Raw genomic sequence first — 13,033 nt, 5'->3', positions numbered from 1 at the left:
AAGGCAAAGGACCCAGGAGAATAAGGAGAGCAGTCATAGAGCCAGAAACGAATATGCACAGATAAGAAGGGAGGCCCAACGACAATATGAAAACGACATAGCAGCGAAAGCCAAATCTGACCCGAAGCTGTTATACAGCCACATCAGGAGGAAAACAACCGTCAAAGACCAGGTAATCAGGCTAAGGAAGAAAGGAGGAGAGACAACAAGAAATGACCGTGAAGTATGTGAGGAACTCAACAAGAGATTCAAAGAAGTGCTCACAGAGGAGACAGAAGGGGCTCCAGAAAGACGGAGAGGTGGGGTGCACCACCATGTGCTGGAGACAGTACACACAACCGAGGAAGAAGTGAAGAGGCTTCTGAGTGAGCTAGATACCTCAAAGGCAATGGGGCCAGATAACATCTCTCCATGGGTCCTGAGAGAGGGAGCAGAGGTGCTATGTGTACCCCTAACAACAATATTCAATACATGTATCGAAACAGGGAGATTGCCTGAGGCATGGAAGACAGCAAATGTGGTCCCAATCTTTAAAAAAGGAGACAGACATGAAGCACTAAACTACAGACCAGTGTCACTGACATGTATAGCATGCAAAGTCATGGAAAAGATTGTCAGGAGAAGAGTGGTGGAACATCTAGAAAGGAATGATCTCATCACCAGCAGCCAACATGGTTTCAGAGACGGGAAATCCTGTGTCACAAACCTACTGGAGTTCTATGACATGGTGACAGCAGTAAGACAAGAGAGAGAGGGGTGGGTGGATTGCATTTTCTTGGACTGCAAGAAGGCGTTTGACACAGTACCACACAAGAGATTAGTGCAAAAACTGGAGGACCAAGCAGGGATAACAGGGAAGGCACTGCAATGGATCAGGGAATACTTGTCAGGAAGACAGCAACGAGTAATGGTACGTGGCGAGGTGTCAGAGTGGGTACCTGTGACCAGCGGGGTCCCACAGGGGTCAGTCCTAGGACCAGTGCTGTTTCTGGTATTTGTGAACGACATGACGGAAGGAATAAACTCTGAGGTGTCCCTGTTTGCAGATGACGTGAAGTTGATGAGAAGAATTCATTCAATTGAAGACCAGGCAGAAATACAAAGGGATCTGGACAGGCTGCAGACCTGGTCCAGCAATTGGCTCCTGGAGTTCAATCCCACCAAGTGCAAAGTCATGAGGATTGGGGAAGGGCAAAGAAGACCGCAGACAGAGTACAGTCTAGGGGGCCAGAGACTACAAACATCACTCAAGGAAAAAGATCTTGGGGTGAGTATAACACCAGGCACATCTCCTGAAGCGCACATCAACCACATAACTGCTGCAGCATATGGGCGCCTGGCAAACCTCAGAACAGCATTCTGACATCTTAATAAGGAATCGTTCAGGACCCTGTACACCGTGTACGTTTGGCCCATATTGGAGTATGCGGCACCAGTTTGGAACCCACACCTAGCCAAGCATGTAAAGAAACTAGAGAAAGTGCAAAGGTTTGCAACAAGACTAGTCCCAGTCTCAGTAGTAGTAACCAGTTACCAGTAACCACTGTACCAGTTGACTCACGACCAACCGTCTCTGCCTGAGTCACTGTCTGAACTCATATTGTGCTGTCCTAGCACTATTCAAAGACCCCCTCACATATGGGTACTGTGGGCGGCCAGTCAGTCAGTGTTACGAGAGGAGCAAGGAGACTAGGTCACGGCTGTAAGGGCTCTCTGCACATTATCTGTAATTATACGTACTACCAGCCTACGTAAGTATTATTTTACCCAATCCACGTGTTCGAACTCCCACATGATACCAGAGTTAAGAGGTATGTCCTATGAGAAGAGGTTAAGGGAAATCAACCTGACGACACAGGAGGACAGGAGAGATAGGGGGGACATGATAACGACTTACAAAATACTGAGAGGAATTGACAAGGTGGACAAAGACAGGATGTTTCAGAGACTGGGCACAGCAACACGGGGACACAGTTGGAAGCTGAAGACACAGATGAATCACAGGGATGTTAGGAAGTATTTCTTCAGCCACAGAGTAGTCAGGAAGTGGAATAGTTTGGGAAGCGATGTAGTGGAGGCAGGATCCATACATAGCTTTAAGCAGAGGTACGATGAAGCTCATGGTTCAGGGAGAGTGACCTAGTAGCGACCAGTGAAGAGGCGGGGCCAGGAGCTTGGACTCGACCCCTGCAACCTTAACTAGGTGAGTACACACACACACACACACACACACACACACACACACACACACACACACACACACACACACACACACACACTCACACACACTAGGCCCCCCAGCGAAGGCAAGGTCCGCACTACTTATCGCCGGGGTCACACCCAGCACTGAGTCAACATCCAGTGTTGACCACAGACGCAGTGAGAGCTGATAATGCATCTTCATCATTTGGCTGGATAATTGGCAACCATTTGGGTTTTAAAGAGAACGCATGTAAGGTTGTGGTCAGTCTACACAAACTGGTACTAACTCGTCTGGAACACAACACTGACTTCAACTATTATATTTTCAGGTCATGGATTGTTAGCCGCTGTCGATGTAACTCCTATCTCCTATGCTCGATGTTTTATACACCGTTTTACGAGTAGGTATGATAGTCTAAATGCAAGAAGCCAGTACTGGCGGACGATGAATCTTACGGGTCAGGCCCAGGAGCTAAATCTCGAGCACCGCAAATACAAAAAGTTATGTACAAAAAAAAAAACAGTCACGTGCACTCTCTCTCTCTCTCACGCCCACACACACACACACACACACACACACACACACACACACACACACACACACACACACTCGCATGTACTCACATTTTTGTGCTCACCTATTTGTGCTTGCAGGGGTCGATTCATAGCCCCTGGCCCCGCCTCTTCACTGTTTACTACTAGGTCTTGTCTTTCCTTGCTCTATGGGTTTTATCAAACCTCGTCTTAAAACTATGTATGGTTCCTGCTTCCACTACGTCTCTTTCTAGGCTATTCCACTTCCTGACAACTCTATGACTGAAGAAATACTGTGTGTGTGTGTGTGTGTGTGTGTGTGTGTGTGTGTGTGTGTGCGTGTGTGTGTGTGTATGTGTGTGTGTGTGTGTGTGTGTGTGTGTGTGTGTGTGTGTGTGTGTGTGTGTGTGTGTGTATGTGTGTGTGTACTCACCTAGTTGTACTCACCTAGTTGAGGTTGCGGGGGTCGTGTCCGAGCTCCTGGCCCCGCCTCTTCACTGATCGCTACTAGGTCACTCTCCCTGAGCCGTGAGCTTTATCGTACCTCTGCTTAAAGCTATGTATGGATCCTGCCTCCACTACATCGCTTCCCAAACTATTCCACTTACTGACTACTCTGTGGCTGAAGAAATACTTCCTAACATCCCTGTGATTCATCTGTGTCTTTAGCTTCCAACTGTGTCCCCTTGTTACTGTGTCCAATCTCTGGAACATCCTGTTTTTGTCCACCTTGTCAATTCCTCTCAGTATTTTGTATGTCGTTATCATGTCCCCCCTATCTCTCCTGTCCTCCAGTGTCGTCAGGTTGATTTCCCTTAACCTCTCCTCGTAGGACATACCTCTTAGCTCTGGGACTAGTCTTGTTGCAAACCTTTGCACTTTCTCTAGTTTCTTTACGTGCTTGGCTAGGTGTGGGTTCCAAACTGGTGCCGCATACTCCAATATGGGCCTAACGTACACGGTGTACAGGGTCCTGAATGACTCCTTATTAAGATGTCGGAATGCTGTTCTGAGGTTTGCTAGGCGCCCATATGCTGCAGCAGTTATTTGGTTGATGTGCGCTTCAGGAGATGTGCCTGGTGTTATACTCACCCCAAGATCTTTTTCCTTGAGTGAGGTTTGTAGTCTCTGTGTGTGTGTGTGTGTGTGTGTGTGTGTGTGTGTGTGTGTATGTGTGTGTGTGTGTGTGTGTGTGTGTGTGGCTTCGCAGTGGTAGTCTCCTTGAGAGAAACAACTCACAGTTCGGTACCAACCAGGTGACGTGAGCAACCACACCTCTACCACGGGTGTGGTTCACATATATCCAGACAAACAAGACAGATATAATTTCTCCTCTCACTAGCTGTGTGGCAGTGAATCCAGTGCCAGGAATGTGTTTACGCCGTACACATACTTGATGGTCGCCACACTGAGAGTGGCTACCCTAGATTTGTCTCTGATAATTACACACACACACACACGTGTGTGTGTGTGTGTATATATATATATATATATAGATATATATATATATATATATATATATATATATATATATATATATATATATATATATATATATATATATATATATATAATTCTTTCTAATACAGTCGCAGACAGGCGATCTTAACAAGGCAATACAAGCCACGGGGGATGAAAATCTTCAGCTCAAGCTCTTTCATAAGTCTCCGTGCGTCATCAGGAGCTATATAGTGCTGGACGAGTAGCAACAGGAGGAATGAGAGAAAGTTTTCTCAGAATAAGGTAGCGTGGTGACACCAGCCAGTTCCTCTCAGCTCTCTGAGAGGAACTGAGAAAACTTCCTCTCATTCCTCCCATTTTTCCCATTTACTGCTAACCATTACTTGATAGTACACTCACTAGAGTGAGTACTATCAAGGAGGTACATACGAACCATGAGACTCAGAAATGTACACTGGATTTTCGTGGCTCGTGAGGCAACAGAAGAACCCGTGGTTCGATCCTGGCGCAGGTGGAAATATTAGGCATATTTCTCTACCCCCTGTTCACCTAGCAGTAAGTAGGTACCTGGGTGCTTGTCGACTGTTGTGGATGACAAAAACGAACCCAAATGGAAAATAAGCTACTCTTTATGGCTTCCTTGGGTTACTAGCCCACTGTGTTAGCAGCCTAGGTTAAAACTGTCATTTCTTCTTATCTAGAAAGTGTAGAAGATCCGCTTAAACGCTGCTCAACGACGAGATAGCGATTAGCGTACGGAGGATGGAGCCTTCACTGCTACTTGCGCTGAGTTACCCACACCACTCAGGCGTTGCTTTAAAAGAATATTTTGAAGCACTGTTATGTCCCACACACCAAGTTTTATCCTCTGCACCCGAGTTGAAATCCAGCAAGTTCATCACAAATTTCTGTTCATGTCTCAGCGTTATTGTGATCCCCGAGATCATGATTTAAAGTGAGAGGAATAGCTGAGAAATGCTTGTCCTGCCCTGGTGTCAGGGAGGGATATCAGGTATAACGGTGGGTGACAGGAGTCTGGTATCAGGGAGGGATGTCATATATAACGTTGAGCGAGAGCAGTTGGAATCCCTCAACAGCTTTTAATTATTTTAGGTAAAAGGACACATGTGCAACTAATGCTATATTCTATTGTGGCAACGTTTTACCTACTTCCACTAGTGGAGTTTGTCCACCAGTGATGCTGCCTCCAACTGCTTCACCTCACCTGTCTCCAGTATATATGCCACCTTTCCGCGCATATGCTATAATTTTATCATGATTGATGGACTGAACACGCAGGCTGAGGGACTGATTACCTCAAAACTCCTCATATTCCACTGTTCTTTTCTGCATTGGACTGAAGAAGCCTCTGGCTGGCGAAACGTTTCCAGAATAAAGACACCCAAGTGGGGCACAAGTGTCTCATTTATCAACTTCCCGGGTTTCCAGATCATATAAGAAAGATGGAGACAGTGTCTCATCACCGTTACTCCCATAAGATCTCGAATTTCTTATAAAACCGTAATTAAGGTGATGGTTGGAGCCTTCACAGTACATGGACTTTAGTGAGAGTGAATCTCTCTATATTATTTTTGACTTTGATCTCTCCTGCTTACGGTATGTAGACCAAGCAGTAGCAGACCAAGCAGTAGCAGACCAAGCAGTAGCAGACCAAGCAGTAGCAGACCAAACAGTAGCAGACCAAGCGGTAGCAGACCAAGCAGTAGCAGACCAAGCAGTAGCAGACCAAGCAGTAGCAGACCAAGCAGAAGCAGACCAGGCAGTAGCAGACCAAGCGGCAGCAAGCCAAGCAGTAGCAGACCAAGAAGTAGCAGACCAAGCGGTAGCAGACCAACCAGTAGCAGACCAAGAAGTAGCAGACCAAGCAGTATCAGACCAAGTGGTAGCAGACCAAGCAGTAGCAGACCAAGCAGTAGCAGACCAAGCGGTAGCAGACCAAGCGATAGCAGACCAAGCGATAGCAAGCCAAGTGGTAGCAGACGAAGCAGTAGCAGACCAAGCAGCAGCAGACCAAGCGGTAGCAGACCAAGCAGTAGCAGACCAAGCGGTAGCAAGCCAAGCGGTAGCAGACCAAGCAGTAGCAGACCAAGCAGTAGCAGAACAAGCGGTAGCAGACCAAGCAGTAGCAGACCAAGCAGTAGCAGACCAAGCAGTAGCAGACCAAGCGGTAGCAGACCAAGCGGTAGCAGACCAAGCAGTAGCAGACCAAGCGGTAGCAGACCAAGCGGTAGCAGACCAAGCGGTAGCAGACCAAGCAGTAGCAGACAGAGCAGTAGCAGACCAAGCAGTAGCAGACCAAGCAGTAGCAGATCAAGCGGTAGCAGACCAAGCGGTAGCAGACCAAGCGGTAGCAGACCAAGCAGTAGCAGACAGAGCAGTAGCAGACCAAGCAGTAGCAGACCAAGCAGTAGCAGACCAAGCAGTAGCAGACCAAGCAGTAGCAGACCAAGCGGTAGCAGACCAAGCAGTAGCAGACCAAGCAGTAGCAGACCAAGCGATAGCAGACCAAGTGATAGCAGACCAAGTGATAGCAGACCAAGCGGTAGCAGACCAAGCGGTAGCAGACCAAGCGGTAACAGACCAAGCGATAGCAGACCAAGCGGTAGCAGATCAAGCGGTAGCAGACCAAGCGATAGCAGACCAAGCGATAGCAGACCAAGCGGTAGCAGACCAAGTGATAGCAGACCAAGCGATAGCAGACCAAGCAGTAGCAGACCAAGCGATAGCAGACCAAGCGATAGCAGACCAAGTGGTAGCAGACCAAGCGATAGCAGACCAAGCAGTAGCAGACCAAGCGGTAGCAGACCAAGCGATAACAGACCAAGCAGTAGCAGACCAAGCGGTAGCAGACCAAGCGGTAGCAGACCAAGCGATAGCAGACCAAGCAGTAGCAGACCAAGCGGTAGCAGACCAAGCAATAGCAGACCAAGCAGTAGCAGACCAAGCGATAGCAGACCAAGTGGTAGCAGACCAAGCGATAGCAGACCAAGCGGTAGCAGACCAAACGGTAGCAGACCAAGCAGTAGCAGACCAAGCAGTAGCAGACCAAGCGATAGCAGACCAAGCAGTAGCAGACCAAGCAGTAGCAGACCAAGCGGTAGCAGACCAAGCAGTAGCAGACCAAGCGGTAGCAGACCAAGCGGTAGCAGACCAAGCGGTAGCAAACCAAGCAGTAGCAGACCAAGTGGTAGCATACCAAGTGGTAGCAGACCAAGCAGTAGCAGACCAAGCGGTAGCAGACCAAGCGGTAGCAGACCAAGCGGTAGCAAACCAAGCAGTAGCAGACCAAGTGGTAGCAGACCAAGTGGTAGCAGACCAAGCGGTAGCAGACCAAGCGGTAGCAGACCAAGCAGTAGCAGACCAAGCGGTAGCAGACCAAGTGGTAGCAGACCAAGAGGTAGCAGACCAAGCGGTAGCAGACCAAGCAGTAGCAGACCAAGCGGTAGCAGACCAAGCGGTAGCAGACCAAGCGGTAGCAGACCAAGCAGTAGCAGACCAAGCGGTAGCAGACCAAGCGGTAGCAGACCAAGCGGTAGCAAACCAAGCAGTAGCAGACCAAGTGGTAGCAGACCAAGTGGTAGCAGACCAAGCGGTAGCAGACCAAGCGATAGCAGACGAAGCGGTAGCAGACCAAGCGATAGCAGACCAAGCGATAGCAGACCAAGCAGTAGCAGACCAAGCGATAGCAGACCAAGCGATAGCAGACCAAGCGGTAGCAGACCAAGCGATAGCAGACCAAGCAGTAGCAGACCAAGCGGTAGCAGACCAAGCGATAGCAGACCAAGCGGTAGCAGACCAAGCGGTAGCAGACCAAGCAGTAGCAAACCAAGCAGTAGCAGACCAAGTGATAGCAGACCAAGTGGTAGCAGACCAAGCGGTAGCAGACCAAGCGGTAACAGACCAAGCGATAGCAGACCAAGCGGTAGCAGATCAAGCGGTAGCAGACCAAGTGGTAGCAGACCAAGCGATAGCAGACCAAGCGATAGCAGACCAAGCGGTAGCAGACCAAGTGGTAGCAGACCAAGCAGTAGCAGACCAAGCAGTAGCAGACCAAGCGATAGCAGACCAAACAGTAGCAGACCAAGCAGTAGCAGACCAAGCGGTAGCAGACCAAGCGGTAGCAGACCAAGCGGTAGCAGACCAAGCGGTAGCAGACCAAGCGGTAGCAAACCAAGCAGTAGCAGACCAAGTGGTAGCAGACCAAGTGGTAGCAGACCAAGCAGTAGCAGACCAAGCAGTAGCAGACCAAGCAGTAGCAGACCAAGCGATAGCAGACCAAGCAGTAGCAGACCAAGCAGTAGCAGACCAAGCGGTAGCAGACCAAGCGGTAGCAGACCAAGCGGTAGCAGACCAAGCGGTAGCAGACCAAGCGGTAGCAAACCAAGCAGTAGCAGACCAAGTGGTAGTAGACCAAGTGGTAGCAGACCATGCAGTAGCAGACCAAGCGGTAGCAGACCAAGCGGTAGCAGACCAAGCGGTAGCAAACCAAGCAGTAGCAGACCAAGTGGTAGCAGACCAAGTGATAGCAGACCAAGCAGTAGCAGACCAAGCGGTAGCAGACCAAGCGATAGCAGACCAAGCAGTAGCAGACCAAGCGGTAGCAGACCAAGCGATAGCAGACCAAGCAGTAGCAGACCAAGCGATAGCAGACCAAGCAGTAGCAGACCAAGCGATAGCAGACCAAGCGGTAGCAGACCAAGCGGTAGCAGACCAAGCAGTAGCAGACCAAGCAGTAGCAGACCAAGCAGTAGCAGACCAAGCGATAGCAGACCAAACAGTAGCAGACCAAGCAGTAGCAGACCAAGCGGTAGCAGACCAAGCAGTAGCAGACCAAGCGGTAGCAGACCAAGCGGTAGCAGACCAAGCGGTAGCAAACCAAGCAGTAGCAGACCAAGTGGTAGCAGACCAAGTGGTAGCAGACCAAGCAGTAGCAGACCAAGCGGTAGCAGACCAAGCGGTAGCAGACCAAGCGGTAGCAAACCAAGCAGTAGCAGACCAAGTGGTAGCAGACCAAGTGGTAGCAGACCAAGCGGTAGCAGACCAGGCGGTAGCAGACCAAGCAGTAGCAGATCAAGCAGTAGCAGACCAAGTGGTAGCAGACCAAGCGGTAGCAGACCAAGCAGTAGCAGACCAAGCGGTAGCAGACCAAGCGGTAGCAGACCAAGTGGTAGCAAACCAAGCAGTAGCAGACCAAGTGGTAGCAGACCAAGTGGTAGCAGACCAAGCGGTAGCAGACCAAGCGGTAGCAGACCAAGCAGTAGCAGACCAAGCAGTAGCAGACCAAGTGATAGCAGACCAAGCAGTAGCAGACCAAGCAGTAGCAGACCAAGCGATAGCAGACCAAGCGATAGCAGACCAAGCAGTAGCAGACCAAGCAGTAGCAGACCAAGCGATAGCAGACCAAGCGGTAGCAAACCAAGCAGTAGCAGACCAAGCAGTAGCAGACCAAGCAGTAGCAGACCAAGCAGTAGCAGACCAAGCAGTAGCAGACCAAGCGGTAGCAGACCAAGCGGTAGCAGACCAAGCGGTAGCAAACCAAGCAGTAGCAGACCTATCATGTGGGAGTTCGAACACGTGGATTGGGTAAAAATACTCACGTAGGCTGGAAGTACGTATATTGTAACTGAAGTATGTGGAAGGGCGCCACAGCCGATCCTGCCTCTCTCGCTCACTCTCGTATAACTGACTGGCCGCCCACAGTACCCATATGTGAGGGGGTCTTTGAATACTGCTGTGGTCAGCACAATATGAATACAGCCAGTGACTCAGGCAGAGACGGTTGGTAGTGAGTCATCTACTGGTACACTGGTTACTGGTAACTGGTTACTACTACTGAGAGCTCGGCGACGCTAACGTATGTCGTCCCGACATACAACTAATACAAACTAGAGATGGCAGGTATACGGCTTGGGCTGATTCTATACAATGTCAAAGTACACAACAATTTAACATTATAACATACATAAGTAGAACATTGGAATGGAAGCTTACATAACTGAAACTGTAATGCAATACAAGGTATAATATAGCACAACTCATCGAATGAAACTCAACGTTGTGATTACACAGTGGAAGTGATAAAAAAAAATTTGATCGATCGATCTGTATTCATGTGATCTACAGATTCTGAGGAAGGAATATATACAAAGAAAGAGTGTTTAACAGAAAGGCAGATTCGGTGCACTCAAATCTAGACTGTTAACTCTCAGAATTCGAAGAGAACGTGAACACAAAAAAAAAAAAATTCTTGAATACTGATAAGTTGATACTGTAATTATTCATCTATACAGAATACAAGGTATCGGTTCTTTCTTACTGGAGGAATGAACAAACTCGGTGGAGTGGATGACTCAGACAGTGACTCAGGCAGAGACGGTTGGTAGTGAGTCATCTACTGGCACACTGGTTACTGGTAACTGGTTACTACTACTGAGAGACCAAGCAGTAGCAGGCCAAGCGATAGCAGACCAAGCAGTAGCAGACCAAGCAGTAGCAGACCAAGCGGTAGCAAACCAAGCAGTAGCAGACCAAGAAGTAGCAGACCAAGCGATAGCAGACCAAGCGATAGCAGACCAAGCGGTAGCAGACCAAGCGGTAGCAGACCAAGCGATAGCAGACCAAGCAGTAGCAGACCAAGTGATAGCAGACCAAGCAGTAGCAGACCAAGCGATAGCAGACCAAGTGATAGCAGACCAAGCAGTAGCAGACCAAGCGATAGCAGACCAAGCGATAGCAGTCCAAGCGATAGCAGACCAAGCAGTAGCAAACCAAGCAGTAGCAGACCAAGCAGTAGAAGACCAAGCAGTAACAGACCAAGCAATAGCAGACCAAGTAGTAGCAGACCAAGCAGTAGCAGACCAAGCGATAGCAGACCAAGCAGTAGCAGACCAAGCAGTAGCAGACCAAGCAGTAGCAAACCAAGCAGTAGCAGACCAAGCAGTAGCAGACCAAGTGGTAGAAGACCAAGCGGTATCAGACCAAGCGGCTGCAGATCAAGCAGTAGCAGACCAAGCAGTAGCAGACCAAGCGGTAGCAGACCAAGTGGTAGCAGACCATGAGGTAGCAGACCAAGCGGTAGCAGACCAAGCTGTAGCAGACCATTCTCAGTTTCATTATTTTTTAGCTATTGGGGTCAGGATGATTGGGCTGTTATCAGAAGCTAAGGATCTACCCCCCCCCCCCCCCCCCCGGTTTTTAAATCGATGTCAAACTATCCCACCTCCACATTTCCGGCAGGATATATTTGTGTAATGATATATTAAAGAGACTGGCTAGTGGTTTACTAAGCTCCTCTTTACATTCCTTGAGAACACTTGAAAATACTCCAGCAGAGCCCCAGGGACTTGAGTAGTTATAATCTCTCTAAAAACTAAATCACTCTTGACTGAGCCCATGTAATGTGTCTTATCATAGCCTCTTTCTGCTGAAATTCTTTATAAACGACTGTAATAATTCACATGAAAAGCCGAGTGCAGGTATTTTATGTGAATGTTATATATATAATTGTTTCTGGGTGAATGTTATGTATGTATTGTAAAAAAAACAGGGTAAATATGTCTTAAAAATGGAACATTTCTCTTAATCATTATCATTTAACTTGACTCGCGAAAACGTAACGACATAATTGCAAACAAACCATACTACGGGCGGGGTTAGAACCCGCGGGGATAGAACTTACTGGTCGCGGGTTCTATCCCCACCCGTGGTATGGTTTGACCTGAGTTACATTTAAGGAAGGTCTATCTTTTTCCCCAATCTTAATCCTATATATCAGAAAAAAAAAATCTTATTGGGTAGGTTTGGTCCACGTTCCCTGGGGAAAAATTATTGACCTCACCTGAAACTTTTGACCTGACGTGACCCTCCCAGAGAGCACAGAGAAATGGAGGTAGATCGATCTATACTCACACCAGCTGTGATAAACGATCATAAATGAACGTTTCCTTGGCTCGCCCAAACACCGCGCTGCCAGACGATTAAAAGGTAAATAAAATAAAAATATAATCATAAGCAGTAGGCCTACTGTATCATGTTAGGCACATCTAATTGCAAAGAAACACTGCAATAGGCCTTGTGGCTTCTTTTTTCTATATGTTTATTTCTGATTATGGTATAAACCTTGGTAATAAATACAGACAAATTGGTTTAGAAAAACACGTAAGCAAACACTAGGATATATTTATCAGAAAATGTTTGGGTCCTGAACCTTGATCACTTCTAACATACAGAGGTTAAAAGACAATATATATAGGCGGAGAGTGAGGTGTGAGTGACGCATGGTGACCTGAGTGATGTGTGAGTGACGCATGGTGACCTGAGTGAGGTGTGAGTGACGGATTATGACCTGAGTGAGGTGTGAGTGACGCATGGTGACCTGAGTGATGTGTGAGTGACGCATGGTGACCTGAGTGAGGTGTGAGTGACGGATTATGACCTGAGTGAGGTGTGAGTGACGGATGGTGACCTGAGTGAGGTGTGAGTGACGGATTGTGACCTGAGTGAGGTGTGAGTGACGGATTGTGACCTGAGTGAGGTGTGAATGACGGATTGTGACCTGAGTGAGGTGTGAGTGACGGATTGTGACCTGAGTGAGGTGTGAATGACGGATTGTGACCTGAGTGAGGTGTGAGTGACGGATGGTGACCTGAGGTGTGAGTGACGGATGGTGACCTGAGTGAGGTGTGAGTGACGCATGGTGACCTGAAGAATGCACTGTTTTCCTAGCAGTAATCTAAAACCATTTATCACAAGACAACAGTGCATAAGTGTTCGCAATAAAGCGAACAGAATCCTTGGCTTCATATCAAGAAGCATA

Source organism: Cherax quadricarinatus, chromosome 7 (genome assembly GCF_038502225.1).
Source record: "Cherax quadricarinatus isolate ZL_2023a chromosome 7, ASM3850222v1, whole genome shotgun sequence".
NCBI classification, from domain to species: Eukaryota; Metazoa; Arthropoda; class Malacostraca; order Decapoda; family Parastacidae; genus Cherax; species Cherax quadricarinatus.
This window is presented reverse-complemented; position numbering follows the sequence as displayed.